This window comes from Mustela erminea, chromosome 5, assembly GCF_009829155.1.
Source record: "Mustela erminea isolate mMusErm1 chromosome 5, mMusErm1.Pri, whole genome shotgun sequence".
Lineage (NCBI taxonomy): Eukaryota > Metazoa > Chordata > Mammalia > Carnivora > Mustelidae > Mustela > Mustela erminea.
The window spans coordinates 29,813,312-29,826,683 of record NC_045618.1 but is presented as its reverse complement, the minus strand read 5'-3'; the positions used below and the strand labels follow the sequence as shown (position 1 = coordinate 29,826,683).

Genomic DNA, 13,372 nt, shown 5'->3' with positions numbered 1-13,372 from the left:
GAGGTTCGTTTTGATTTTTTTTTTTTTTTAAGATTTTATTTTTAGGGGATGCCTGGGTGGCTCAGTCGGTTTACCAGCTGCCTTTGGCTCAGGTCATGATCCAGGGTCCTGGGATGGAGCCCTGCTTTGCTCTCCCTGCTCTGCAGAAAGCCTGCTTCTCCTCTGCAGGAAGCCTGCTTCTCCTCCTCCCATTCACCCTGTTTTTTTCCCTCTCGCGTTGTCTCTCTGTCAAGTAAATAAGTAGAATCCTTAAAAAAAAAGATTTTATTTTTAAGTAATCTCTACACCCAACATGGGGCTCAGACTTACAACCCTGAGATTGAGAGTCTCATACTCTACCCACTGAGCCAGCCAGGTGCCTCTTGATATTGGGGTTTTTTTTTTTTTCTTTTTTTTTTTTTAAATAGTAAAATTGTACATGATGTCATCTTGTTGACCCAGCTTTGAACAGAAGTTTAGTGTTAATAGCATCTTCTCCAATAATTTAGCTTTTTTCCCTCCTTTCTCATTCTAATATTTGTTGAAAGGTGTAGGAAACAAAAAAGTTCCCTGTGTAACATAAACAAGCATTTAATTAAGGGGTAATGCCTATGGTTCTGGAGTATGTGAAGTGAAACAGAGGTGCTTAATCAGCCTCAAAAGCTATTTACTGCTTCGTAAACTTCAGTGCTCAGTGTCATAAATATTATTACTGTTCTAGGACTCCAGAAAACAATGTAATATCAAAAGTGATTTTTTTCTATAGTTAGAGTATGGAAGACTGTCTTCCTAATAGAATTTTGTAATGAAGCTAATAGTTGGAAAAAGCATACATACTTGAAATTTTTAACTGAGGTGTTATCAGAAGGGTCTTAAGTAACAAATGAGGGATATGTTGAAATGAAGCAAAGAAGGAAAGGCATTATCACTATTAAGGCTGAAGTTACATTGAGGAATGAGTTACATAATATTGCCATGTATTTATTGAGCACCTCCTGTGGGGCATGGAGTGATAGTTGCTTTACATACATTATCTTTATTCATTATAGCCCTGTAAACTCAATTGGTTCTAGTTTTAGAATGATACACAGAAACTCAGTGAGTTTGTCATACAGTTGTATCAGGTTACACTTTTACTCCTCCATTACTTCAAACTGCTTATCAGAAACCTTACATTTAAATAATAATTTTTATATTAATTCTGCTGAATACCTACTAGTATACCTGAAAAGTTAATGCTATCTTAATTCTTAAATCTTTAACCTTTTATTTTTTCCATATTCAGCATTTATTAAGTAGCTAGTAAATTCCTTTTTTTAAGATTTTATTTATTTATTTGACAGAGAGAGAGATCACAAGTAGGCAGAGCACCAGGCAGAGATAGAGGGGGAAGCAGGTTCCCCACTGAGCGGAGAGCCTGATGCGGGGCTCGATCCCAAGACCCTGAGATCATGACCTGAGCTGAAGGCAGAGGCTTAACAACTAAGCCACCCAGGCACTCCTAGTATATTCCTAATATTAAGTATTATGAGAGCTGTAACCAAATATGAAGACCTTGTCTGTAAACCCAGAGTTTAAAAACTGATAAATATTCCAGCCTTGTATACACAGAATTTTGAAGAGAACTCAAGCAGAACAAGGTTTTTTTCCCCAATATTTTGCGATTGTTGGCCAGACCCCTTCCAAATTGTCCCCCTTCTGTTTAGATAGGGAAATGCACATAAAAGCTAAAATTCAATCTGAATGATGTCTGTATGATCCAGTTTAGGTGGACGAATAAGGGGGGAGTTCATAGTCTGACTGAAATTCTTTGATAGAAAGGAAATCCTATGCCGTGAGAACCTAGAAGAGGTAGTTAGCATAAGAACTTCTGAAGCAGGAAAGGTTTTACAGAAAAATTGTTATTGGAGTCAAGAAAAAAAAATTTATGCTGGTCTTTACAGAATCTAAGAGAAGGCTTTTGTTAGGATTATAACATTTTACTAACCTTAATGTTTATATCTATCACTTGCTTATACTGTTATTTCCTCTGTGAGCTACTGTTATTCTGTAGATCTTTTATTCCAGTAATGTTTTCAAAAAGGTCCTACATTCTATGTGAAAATGTAAGCAGTAGGAGTTAAAAAGTTCAAACAGTTGCTGTTTGTTTAAGAAAAGTTGCTGATCATCATGTCCACTTCCCTTGTTTTGCTCGCAAAGAAGCCAAGACCTCGATAAACTGTAAAGTGCTTGTTATCAGATACTTATAAGCCTCAGACCTGGGAATTGGCTTGGGGTATAGCCATGGTTTTGTCCTAAAGCTAAAACTCTAGTTGAAGAATGCATGAGGTTGGTAATACTTTAATAATAAAAAATAATTTATATTTCTCTGCATTGTTTTTCTTCATTGGCTTTGGGAGAGAAGTGATTAAAGAAATGTGAAGTAATAGAAGTATCCAAGATGGAATATAGATGATAATTTAGGTAAAAAATGGAGAAACTTTACTTCAGAAAGTTCAGCTTTTTAAAGTGGAGTCACTTAATTTCTGAAGATGTTTATGTACATGCCATCTTTTTAATGTTTACTATAATGTGAAGATGGCAAATTTAATAAAAAGCCTGAGTATGTGAGGTAATAGTGGCAATAGAATTTGTAAGCTCAGATTTATTCATACATTCTTCTTTTAACTGGCCTTTTAACTGAAGTTATGGAGAGTTTGGAAACATGAAGTTATGGAGAGTTTGGAATAGGGATGCCTTTGGGTTGACTGTGATTATCATAATGTATTTCAACCTTGAAACTGAGCCCTGGATGACAGAGGAAGGCAGCTTAGACATAAGAAAATGCCAGAGAGACAAAATAACCTTCAGCTAGTCTATAAAAGAATGATTAAGCAGTTCCAAATGTAAATGCCATATTTTATCACACAGCCATTTCCAGGGATTTTAAATGACCATAACTGTTCTTTTTCTGGATCTAGAAAGGCACTTCAATTCTGAATGGCATAAGAAAATATTTGGAGCCTGCTGCCAGCCTTCTTCTAGTTGCTTTACCCGGTAGATAGTGTGTGCAAAAGCCAAATTGTTTCTGAAGGACAATGTAAAAATGATACAAGATCAAAGGATAAAAGGTATCCTCAGAATTTCTGTAGTTAAGTCCAATTGAGGGTTTAGAATTTGAGGTCTTACTGATTACATCACTTACTCCTTTAAACTCTGACTAGTTACTCTTCCATCACTTTTCTTCAAATACTCAAAAAGAGAAAATGGCTAAACGAGAATGTACATGATAACTGCCATTATAATTTGCCATATATACGAATATTTCCTAGTGAGAACAACCTACAACATATATAAAATGAAGATATTAAATTATTTCTAAGTCCCTTTTTTGTAAAATTCTTACCAAAACACTCATCTATTGCACTATTCTAAGTTTTACCCATTTTCCATTGAATTATACCCTATCAATCAGATTAATTTCCAGAAGACCCTACATTAAATAGCTACACATTTGTCATTTAGGGTTCTACATTAAATATACAATTGAGTACAAATTTTGGTTTTTTCCTACCTATCTTTATAAATCTCCCCCCACCTTATACTTGTTTAGTGATTTCTAATTTGCATGTAATTTTTCCATATATTGTCGTTTCATCATTATAATAACCCTGTATAGTGATAAGTGCAGGAAGTACTATATGCATGTACAAATAAGTACCAAGTCCCAAGTAGGTTAGGTGATTTGTGTGAACAGTTTTCTCAAACTTTTTAGTTTCAGGAAATCCCATTTAAAAAGCACTCTCCAAAATGAAATGCTAAGGTATAGATCTGAGAAAATATATACAGAATATATACAGTGTATATATATATATATATATATATATATATATACAGTGGAAAACTATAAAACACTGATTTAAAAAAATAAAAGATCTATATAAATGGGGAGATAATCTGTTTATGGATTAGAATACTTAATATTGTTAAGATGTCCATTGTTTCCATTTTTCCATTTTAATCTATAGACTCAACCCAGTCCCAGTCAAAATCCCAGTAAACTATTTTATAGGTATCATCTTACTAATTCTTAAGTTTATATGGAAAACAAAAGACCTAAGAAGGCCAACACAATATTGAAAATGAACAAAGAAAATGAACAAAGTTGGAGTACTCACACTACCTGATTTCAAGACTCAGTATAAGGCTACAGTAAAAGACAGTATTATTGGCAAAAGAATGGACAGGATTCAAATTCAAAAAGAATTCAAAAGAATTAACAGGACAGAACAGAGAGTCCAAAATAAATCCAAAATAAATCTTCCTGTACCAGAAAGTAAGGAATTGCTCAAAGAGGAGTTATATATAAAGGATACAGAAGCGACCTTGAAGGAGCACTCAATGGCTAACTTTTGAACAGTTTGAGCATCATATAATACTCATTATCAAATTATAGTGACATAATAAATTAGTGGAGAGAAGAAAAGGAAGAACAGAATTGGGAAAACCACAATTTGGGAACCAGTGTAGTATAATCAGTTATCCATGAAATATTGGTAGATGCTAAAACTAATGGGTGAAATTTTAATGAGTAATGGGCTGTTTGTGTAATCTCAAAGCATCTTCTCCCAAAATATCTATTATTGACTAAGGAAGAAAGAGGAACTTCACAGCAGTAAACCTGGCAGATACAAACCCCACTCAGTTGATGACAGCTAATGTTAATAGTAATGGAGCAAAGTAAAATCATGTACTACTGATAGGAGGCATTATGAGGAACAGGAGATCATATCTAGGATTCTTCTACCAAAATATGTAACTTAAATCTAATCTTGAGGAAACATGAGAGAATTCCAGATTGAGAGACTTTCTAGAAAATACCTAGCCTATAACTTTCAAAATTTTTAAAGATCATGAAAGTCAAGGAAAAACTCAAGAACTAACTCTTCCAGAGTAAGAGACTAAAAGAAATGTAACAATTAAATGTAACCCATGATACCAAATCTGATCTTCTGCTACAAAAGACATTAGTGAGATAGATGAAACTTGAAAAAGGCATAGAGATTGCAGGATATCATTGTTTATTTGTAGATTTTGATGATCGTATCATGGTTATTTGGGAAAATATCCTTATGAAAGGAATTACAAACCTGTGTTTTCAGGGATGATCAGGCACGATATCAACAATTTACCCTCAAATGGTTTGGGAAAAAAAGGTTCTTTATTCTATTCTTGAACTTTTCTGTAAGTTTGAAATGATTTTTTAAATAATCTTTAAACAGTTAAAATAAAAGCCAATATGGAAGTGAGAGGATGAGAGGAAGAATTTCTTCAGGATAGCTCTGATCAACTAAAGATCCCCAGACCTGGAGGAAAATGGAGTGCGTTAAAGGGAAATACTAAGATCAAGTTACTAATTCTAGGAGAAAAAGTCTGTGCAAAGAGTTTTTTTGTAATGAAAAAAATCTTATAAATACTCTTGGAAACTTCATATTGAATGAATTTTGGTATTTAATGTTTTTCCTTGGCTTGCCTCTTTGCAAGGGTGGGGGTGGATGTTTAGTTCCCTTCTGGGTCCTGCTGGCAGGGGTTTGGTAGGGAAGGAAGGGAATAGAAGTGCCGACTATTACCACTTTGTACAGTCTTGTCCTCCCTGGGTGCTGCTGGGAATGGTTGAAGTTTAGCTCCCTGTGGGCCTGCTAACACCAGAGAAGCACATAGGAGGCACAATATTTTAGAGATGCTGAAAGAACATTGAGGAGAAACTGTCAATGACGAGGAAAAGAGAGGGATTTTAAGATAGAATTTATAGACTACAGCTCTACCATTCTGCTATCCTAAACTGTGGTCCTTGACATCTTAAGGCATATAGTCTCCATATGCTTTTTGAATTAAGAGTTTTAAAAAAGGATAAGTTTAAAGGACCATTTAACTCATTATATTCCACCCAGCAATCAGTGTTTAAGGAAGAAATGTGATAAGGGCAGTTACTGGGTCTTCTCAAAGTTGGAATTAAAGATACCAAAGAACAGAAGCTGTAGGACTTTTCTTCCTTAACAATAAATATGGTCAAAAGAGAGATTTATCGTTGTGACTGACCTGAAATAACGGTGTTTTTTTATTTTTAAAAAATGCTGAAAATGACTGTTCTCTCCTATGTTGCTAGTTACATATGTGATCACTTCTAAACCAACAACATATCTTTGGTCTGCATCAGACTAGTTTAAAACTGAAGGTAGTTAGAATCTCTGACAATTATGGTATAGTTGTTAAACTCTTTTAAAATGGCTGAGTTTTCTTCATCTAGAAGTTGAAAACCTAAAACATAACGATAAAAACAACTACCTCTTTGAAAATCATGTGATTAAGAGTACTTGAAAAATTTTAAGTTACAGTGCTTCTGTTCTTTGGATGATGGAAGAATTGATTGAAGTACCTGAAATACATTAGTTTCAATAAATATTTGCTGTGAAATGAATGTTGAATAATCTTAAAAGATTGGAAAATATTGGCATTAATTTCTCATTGAGCAAGAAAGTAAATGTCTTGCCTATATTATTCAATATCTGTTCTCAATAGAGAATTTGGGATGTGATGTAAATGAAAGGTACTGTGTTAATCTTGAATTGAAATCACACAGTGAGGAGGAAACCTATCATTAAATAGCAAAATCAATTTCGTTTTCTTTGCTGCAGTTTAAACAATGTAGGATACACTGCATAGTAGTAGTGATCGTTGCCCACTTTGGGGGACTTCTGAAATCTATTACCATTTGAAAAACTCTATTACTAAATCCATTGTGCTCCCTGTGGCTGGGGGCAAACTGAGAGTGATTGCCTAGTATACTTCATAGGAGAAATCCTTCTCAGCTCATAGATTTTTTAAAAAAATATTATTAGATTCCGTGGCTGCCAGAAAAAGAGAAAATTCTGCCTATTTATAGCAGAATTCCTCCTTTGCAACCAATTTTCTTTTTATTCAAGCTATCTTCCCCAATTCCACTGAAAGCTAGTATTATAAGAAGATTGGTACATCTGAGCTTCTAAGATCTGCAGTCTCTGCTTTTGGCTCATCCAGGTGCACAAATATCTTGGTTATAGGAAATGACAGTCACGGCATGTACTAATTTCCTAGAGGATCTGAAAGATAGTAAAGTAGGACATTGTACAATGTGAAGGAAAACATGCCAGAGAAGTTTTTGTTTTCCATTGGAAAGACTTCTTTACCTAAAAGGTCAGTCATTAAAAGGAAAAGAGACAGCAAGTAATCTGCTAAATTTTCTGCTAGGATTCTTTACTATTTTCAGCTAGATGACCTACTTAAATATTCTGCAGATGCCCCAGTTTGTGATGAGGATATTGGTAAGCAAAAGTTGTGCAAAATCTCTGAGGAAATCTATATAATCTGTCATGAATTTTGTTTTTATTTAAAGGTATAGGTGAGAAAAAGGGGTAACTTTTAATAGTTGAAATGTTAATAAATCAGCAACTATGGGGTTTTAAAATATTTGAATTGAAGGACCATTTTTTCTTCAATAATGTCAATTCAGTCCATTTGTTTTCCTTACAGATATTAATGATCTGAAACCTATCACAGAAAAATAAGGGCCAGGAGGACAGGCACACCTTGTTACATTGTGCTTTGCTTTATTGCACTTTGCAGAAAACTACTTTTTTCTTTGTTTGTTTACAAATTGAAGGTTTATGCTAACCTTGCATCAATGAGGCAAGTCTCTTGGCACCATTTTTCCAACAGCATTTGCTCACTTCATGTCTCTGTGTCCCATTCTGTTTATTCTTGCAATATTTCAAACTTTTTCTTCATTATATTTCTTAATGGTGACCTGCGATTGGTGATTACAACTTGTTGATGCCTCAGATGATGGTTAGCCTTTTCTAGCAATAAAGTATTTCTTGGTTTTGGACATAATACTATTGCACACTTAATAGACTAGTATAGCGTAAATATAACTTTTTTATGCACTGGGAAACCGTGTCACTTGACTCACTTTATTTTGATATTTATTGCAGTGGTGGTCTGAAACCAAGCCCACATTATTTCTGAAGTTGTCTGTAATTGAAGTTTGGGGTATACTTATTTTGTTAATGCTATTGGTTATAGTGATATCCACAAATATTTATCCATTATAATTTGCAAAGCATGGATCCTTAGAGTCCAATGAATTTTGTAGTTTGAAAAGCAGTATCACTGGGACTTTTTAAAAAATTTTTATTTATTTTTATTTTTTTTTAAGATTTTATTTATATATTTGACAGAGAGAGATCACAAGTAGGCAGAGAGGCAGGCAGAGAGAGAGAGAGGAGGAAGCAGGCTCCCTGCTGAGTAGAGAGCCCGATGCGGGACTCGATCCCAGGACCCTGAGATCATGACCTGAGCCGAAGGCAGCGGCTTAACCCACTGAGCCACCCAGGCGCCCCACTGGGACTTTTGACGTAAAAACCTAGTCCATTTCTTTTTTTTTTTTTTTCAGCCTATCATCAATTTTCACCTGTCTACAGACTTTTTTTTTTTATTTTAAAAAATTCTAATTTAAAAATTTTTTGAGAGAGAGTGTGAGCGCGGGGAGTGGTAGAGGGAGGGGGTGGGAGAGAATCTCAAGCAGGCTTTTCGCAGTCTCATGACCCTGAGATCAGTGTCTGAGCCACAGTCAAGAGCTAGAAGCCTAACCGACTGAGCCTGCACACACCCCCAAATTTATTATTATTTTTTTAAACAAGGAGTTTTAAGTTTCAAGACATTTTAAGTTGACTTGAAGGGAAAACTATCTAGGATTCATTTCTTTTCGAGTAATTTATCCCTGTTGAAAGACAAATTGCCCTACAGGTAATAGCTGTATACAAAAAAGTTTTAAAATCGTTCTTGGTTTTTACCATGATAAATGAAAAACATTAAAATTCTCCAGTAGAATAGGAATGCAAGGATTTTTATGTTTTTCTTTTTTTGTTAAACAGTGAGAGCAAAAATAACTTACTGGAATATAAAAATGAGAATTGAATGAGCATGCCACCAATGGAGAAAGAGGGTATTTTCCCAGAACCAGTATTTTCCCCAGTATGTATTTTCAAAACATACCACTGGCCATTTAGTTTTAAAAAACGCTATATAAGGGGCACCTGGGTAGCTTAGTCGGTGAAGCGTCTGCCTTCAGTTCAGGTCATGATCCTGGGGTCCTAGGATCAAGCTCCACACTGGGCACCCTGCTCAACAGGAAGTCTGCTTGTCTCTCTCCCTCTACCCCTTTTTCCCAGCTCTTGCTCTCTCTTTCTCTCAAATAAATAAACAAAATCTTCAAAAAAATACAATATGCTTGTGCACATACACAGTTACTTTATGTATGATAAAGGAATGGGGAAAACGAAAGAATAGAGAAAACTAAACTGTAGTAGTCAAGATGTGGTGGAATCAAATTGTGACTTTCTCACTGAGAGTGCCTTCTTGGCCTGGAGGAACAGAGTTCTGGGGTCAAGCAGCAGATTCCCTTTTTAATAAACACTTCTTGTGTGCTGCTGGAACACATGAGTTGTATTCATCCTCCACTTCCAGCTGCACAGGTGTATCTGTTTCATTGATTGGCTGCCCATCAGTTGGCAGACTGATCTGCCCCATTGGCAAACCCTGTCTTCACACTGGGCTTTCGTTAGTTGACTAAGTGGTATATCCACTTGGTCTTACACGGCATCACAGGACCATCCTGCCCCACCACCTTCAAATAAATAGGATCATTGTTCTCAGTCTTGACTCCTTTCTTGGGCTTTTTGTTGGCCACGGTGAGCACCGGAGTCGCCCCAGCTGCTGCTTCACAAAAGGGGTACCAGGTCCCCACCACGAGAGCACATAGTCCGCACCAGGAGTAGCAAAAGAGGGAGGCGGCTGCCAAGTAGAATCTGTCTACGGATTCTAGAGAGCTTAGAGACATCTTATTATGGTAAAATCGCCCATGACAAGTATTTTCACCTGCTTGACCAGGACTGTGTGACAAGGGGACTGAATTCCTCCAAGGAGGACAAGTTGTTATGTCAGCTGAAGTGACACAGGCTTCAGGGAAGAGGCAGTCACAGGTGTTAGTAACACATTACCTAACTCTAAGGCTTGTAGAAGTTTTTAAGAACATACATTTTTAAATTGGCAGCTTGGAGTGAGTTTGAAATTAGAATATTTTACTTCTATTACCATTTGAAGCTGTGAAAATGTTGATTTTAAGTAACTACTGTGGTATATGTGCTTTTTTCCCAGCAAATGGCACTAGTACTTGCCCATAGCATCTATCAAGTCAGCGGCTCCAGGAGCAACCATGCTATGTGTGTATCCTGAGACCTAACTTCAGCAAATGGAACTCATACTGAACTCTTCCAAATTCAGTTTGATACCCTAACAGGGAGTGACAGTGAAACATTGTCTGAATCTTTCAGATCTGCGGGGTTTTTTTGTTTTTTTGTTTTTTTTTTCAATTGATTACTCCTGATTTAGTCCAATTTTGGTCACTTTAGACCAAGTTGGAAATTATATATTTGATATCAGAATATGACAGTAATTGATATCCCCAGGGGGCATTCGCTATGCTATAGTACCTGGCGCTTTGGGCCGAAGTTCAAAGTGTGCTTCTGTGTGTATATATATGTGTATGTGTGTGAATCCCTCCCTCCCTTTTGCTCTCTCTCCCTATCTACCTTCCTTTTCTTATTTCCTTCCCCCCTTCCTTCTTTATAATGTTTCCCCCTTAATCATGACATGTAGATTCTTCTCTTACTCCATGGTGGCCCATTTATTCCATCCATTATGCCTCAGTGTTTTCTCATTCTTTTTATTGTGGTAAAATGGATTAAGCATAAATTTTACCATCTTAACCATTTTATGTCTAGAGTTGACATAATATACATTCATAGTGTGGAGCCATCAGCACCATCCATCTCTGTAACTCTTTTCATCTTGTAAAACTGCTCTATGCTTACTCAACAGTAACTCCTTATAGGATTGATGACAATACTGACTCCATCATTGGCCCTTCGTCTTGTTTATGTCCTCTCTGTGACCTCTCTTGGGGCTACATGTCCCAGGCCCCTTGGAGATTAGGATATATGCCTTAGAAATGCCCACCAGGGTTGGAATGTGGGGAGGATTGCTTTGGCTTTGACTCTCTGTAAATTTGTTCAAATGACATAGTCTTTCCTCTTCCTGTTGCACAAATAACATCATAAGATGTGTCAATTAGGTGAATTCAGAGCCTCTGAAATGCACGTGAACCTTATGAGCTCCCTACAGTGTGCCCTGTGTCCCCTTGCTCTATAAAACCTGTAGCTAAGGGCCAGACTTTTTGGGAAATAACTGTGTAGGTCTGGATCATCATTCGCTTGATCCTCCCCCTCAATTCGTTAACGTGAGTAAAACTTTGTAAAATGTATGGCATTGTCTACTTTGTTTTTTGGTCTCAAAATGTCTTTTAATTCTGGAGGATACTTTATATAGCCTCGACCTTCTAATACTCCCCATTCTCCTTTGCCCCTAGCCCTGTGGCATCCACCATTCTACTTTCTGTCTCTATGATTCTGACTACTTTAAGTACTGCTTAAAGTACCTTATATATGGGATCATTGTCTTTGTGTGACTAGTTCATTTCCCTAATGAACTAATGAAGGCTAATGTCTTCAAGGTTTGTCTGTGTTGGCAACATATGGCAAAATTTCTTTCCTTTTTGAAGCTGAATAGTATTCCATTGTATTCATTCATCTGTCAGAGGACACTTGAGTGGCTTTTGTATGTTAACATTGGTTTAGTAGTGCTGCTTGCCTTCACTTCTTTTGGGTATAGACTCAGAAGTAAATTGCTGGGTAATATGGTAACTATTTTTAATTTTTGAGGAATCACCATTATGTTTTCTGTACCAACAGTTATTGTTTTAAATTAGTACTAGTAGTGTACAAGTGTTCCAATTTCTCTACAGCCTCACCAGAACTTATTATTGTCTTTCTGCCCTGCCCTGCCCTCCCTGCCTGCCCTGCCCTGCCCTGCCCTGCCCTTCCCCTTTCCCTGCCTTCCCTTCCCCTTCCTTTTCCTTTCCTCTTTCTCTCATACTAGCCATTCTATTGGATGCGAAGTAGTATCTCATTATACTTTTGATTTGCATATATGTGAAATATATGTGAGGGTTTATTTCTGGGTTTTTGTCTCTTTTGTAGTGTCTTTGTCTGACTTTGACATCAGACCTCATAGAATGAATTAAGAAATGTTTTCTCCTCTTCAGTGTTTTAGGAAAGTTTGAGGAGGACTGCTTTAGTTCTTTAAATGTTTGGCAGAGTTCACTAGCGAAACCATCAGGTCCTTTGTTTGGAGATTTTTGATTGCTGATTTAATCTTCTTACTAGCTATAGGTCTATTCAGATCTATGTTTTCATGATTTATTCTTCATAGGTTTTGTGTTTCTAGGAATTTGTCCATTTCCTCTAGGTTATCCTGTTTGTTAATGTATAGCTGTTCACAGAACCCTTTTTAAAACAATTTTTATTGATTTATTTGAGACAGAGAGTGTGCAAGATGCATGTTTAGACTGGGGGGAGGGGTAAAAGAGTAGGGAGAGGGACAGGCAGTCTCTGCCCTAAGCACAGAGCCCATTGTGGGGCTGTATTTCAAGACCCTGAAATCACAACCTAGGCTGAAACCAAGAGTCCAACACTCAACTGACTGAGCCACGCAGGTGCCCCAAACTCTTTTATAATCCTTTTTATTTCTTTAGAATTGGTAGTAAGGACTCCACTTTAATTTTAGTGAATGATTTTAATAATTTGAGACTTTTCTCTTTTTTTCTTAGTCTATTTAAGCTAAAGATTTGTCATTTTGTTGATCTTTTATTTTTTTTATTTTTTTTTTTATTTTTAAATGTTTTATTTATTTATTTGATAGAGAGACAGTAAGAGAGAGCGTGAGCGAGGAGAAGGTCAGAGGGAGAAGCAGACTCCCCATGGAGCTGGGAGCCTGATGCGGGACTCGATCCCGGGACTCCAGGATCATGACCTGAACTGAAGGCAGTCACTCAACCACCTGAGCCACCCAGGCGCCCTTGTTGATCTTTTCAAGGAACAATCTTTTCAAGAAACTTCTGGTTTCATTGATTTTCCTCTATGGTTTTTCTGTTCTGTATTTCCTTTATCTCTGCTCTAATCTTTATTATTTCCTTCCTTCTGCTATCTTGGGTTTAGTTCTTTTTCTAGTTGCTTAAGTTGTAAGCTTAGGTTGCTGATTTGAGCTTTTTCTTTCTTTCTTTTTTTTTTAATGCAAGCATTTATAGCTATGTATTTTCCCCTTAGCACTGCTTTCCCTGCCTCCGTCAGTCTTGGCATGTTGTATTTTCATTTTCATTCATGTCTGAGTATTTCCTAATGTCTCTTGTGAGTTCTTTTTT

General features: G+C 36.5%; 1 protein-coding gene and 1 pseudogene across 4 annotated transcripts in view; one reads left to right on the top strand and one right to left on the bottom strand.

The window, feature by feature from the left end:
- PEAK1 (pseudopodium enriched atypical kinase 1) overlaps positions 1-13,372 on the top strand; it is a 306,975-nt gene that overhangs the window by 104,920 nt on the left and 188,683 nt on the right. The window contains exon 1 of one of the 4 annotated variants that reach the window (XM_032342361.1): positions 2,940-3,089. The exons of the other annotated variants lie outside the window; for them this stretch is intronic. The gene's annotated coding sequence lies outside the window, so the exon portion shown is untranslated. Of the gene's footprint in view, positions 1-2,939; positions 3,090-13,372 lie in introns of those variants that run through there. 4 annotated transcript variants of the gene reach the window in all.
- Positions 9,462-9,895, bottom strand: LOC116590066 (annotated as a pseudogene).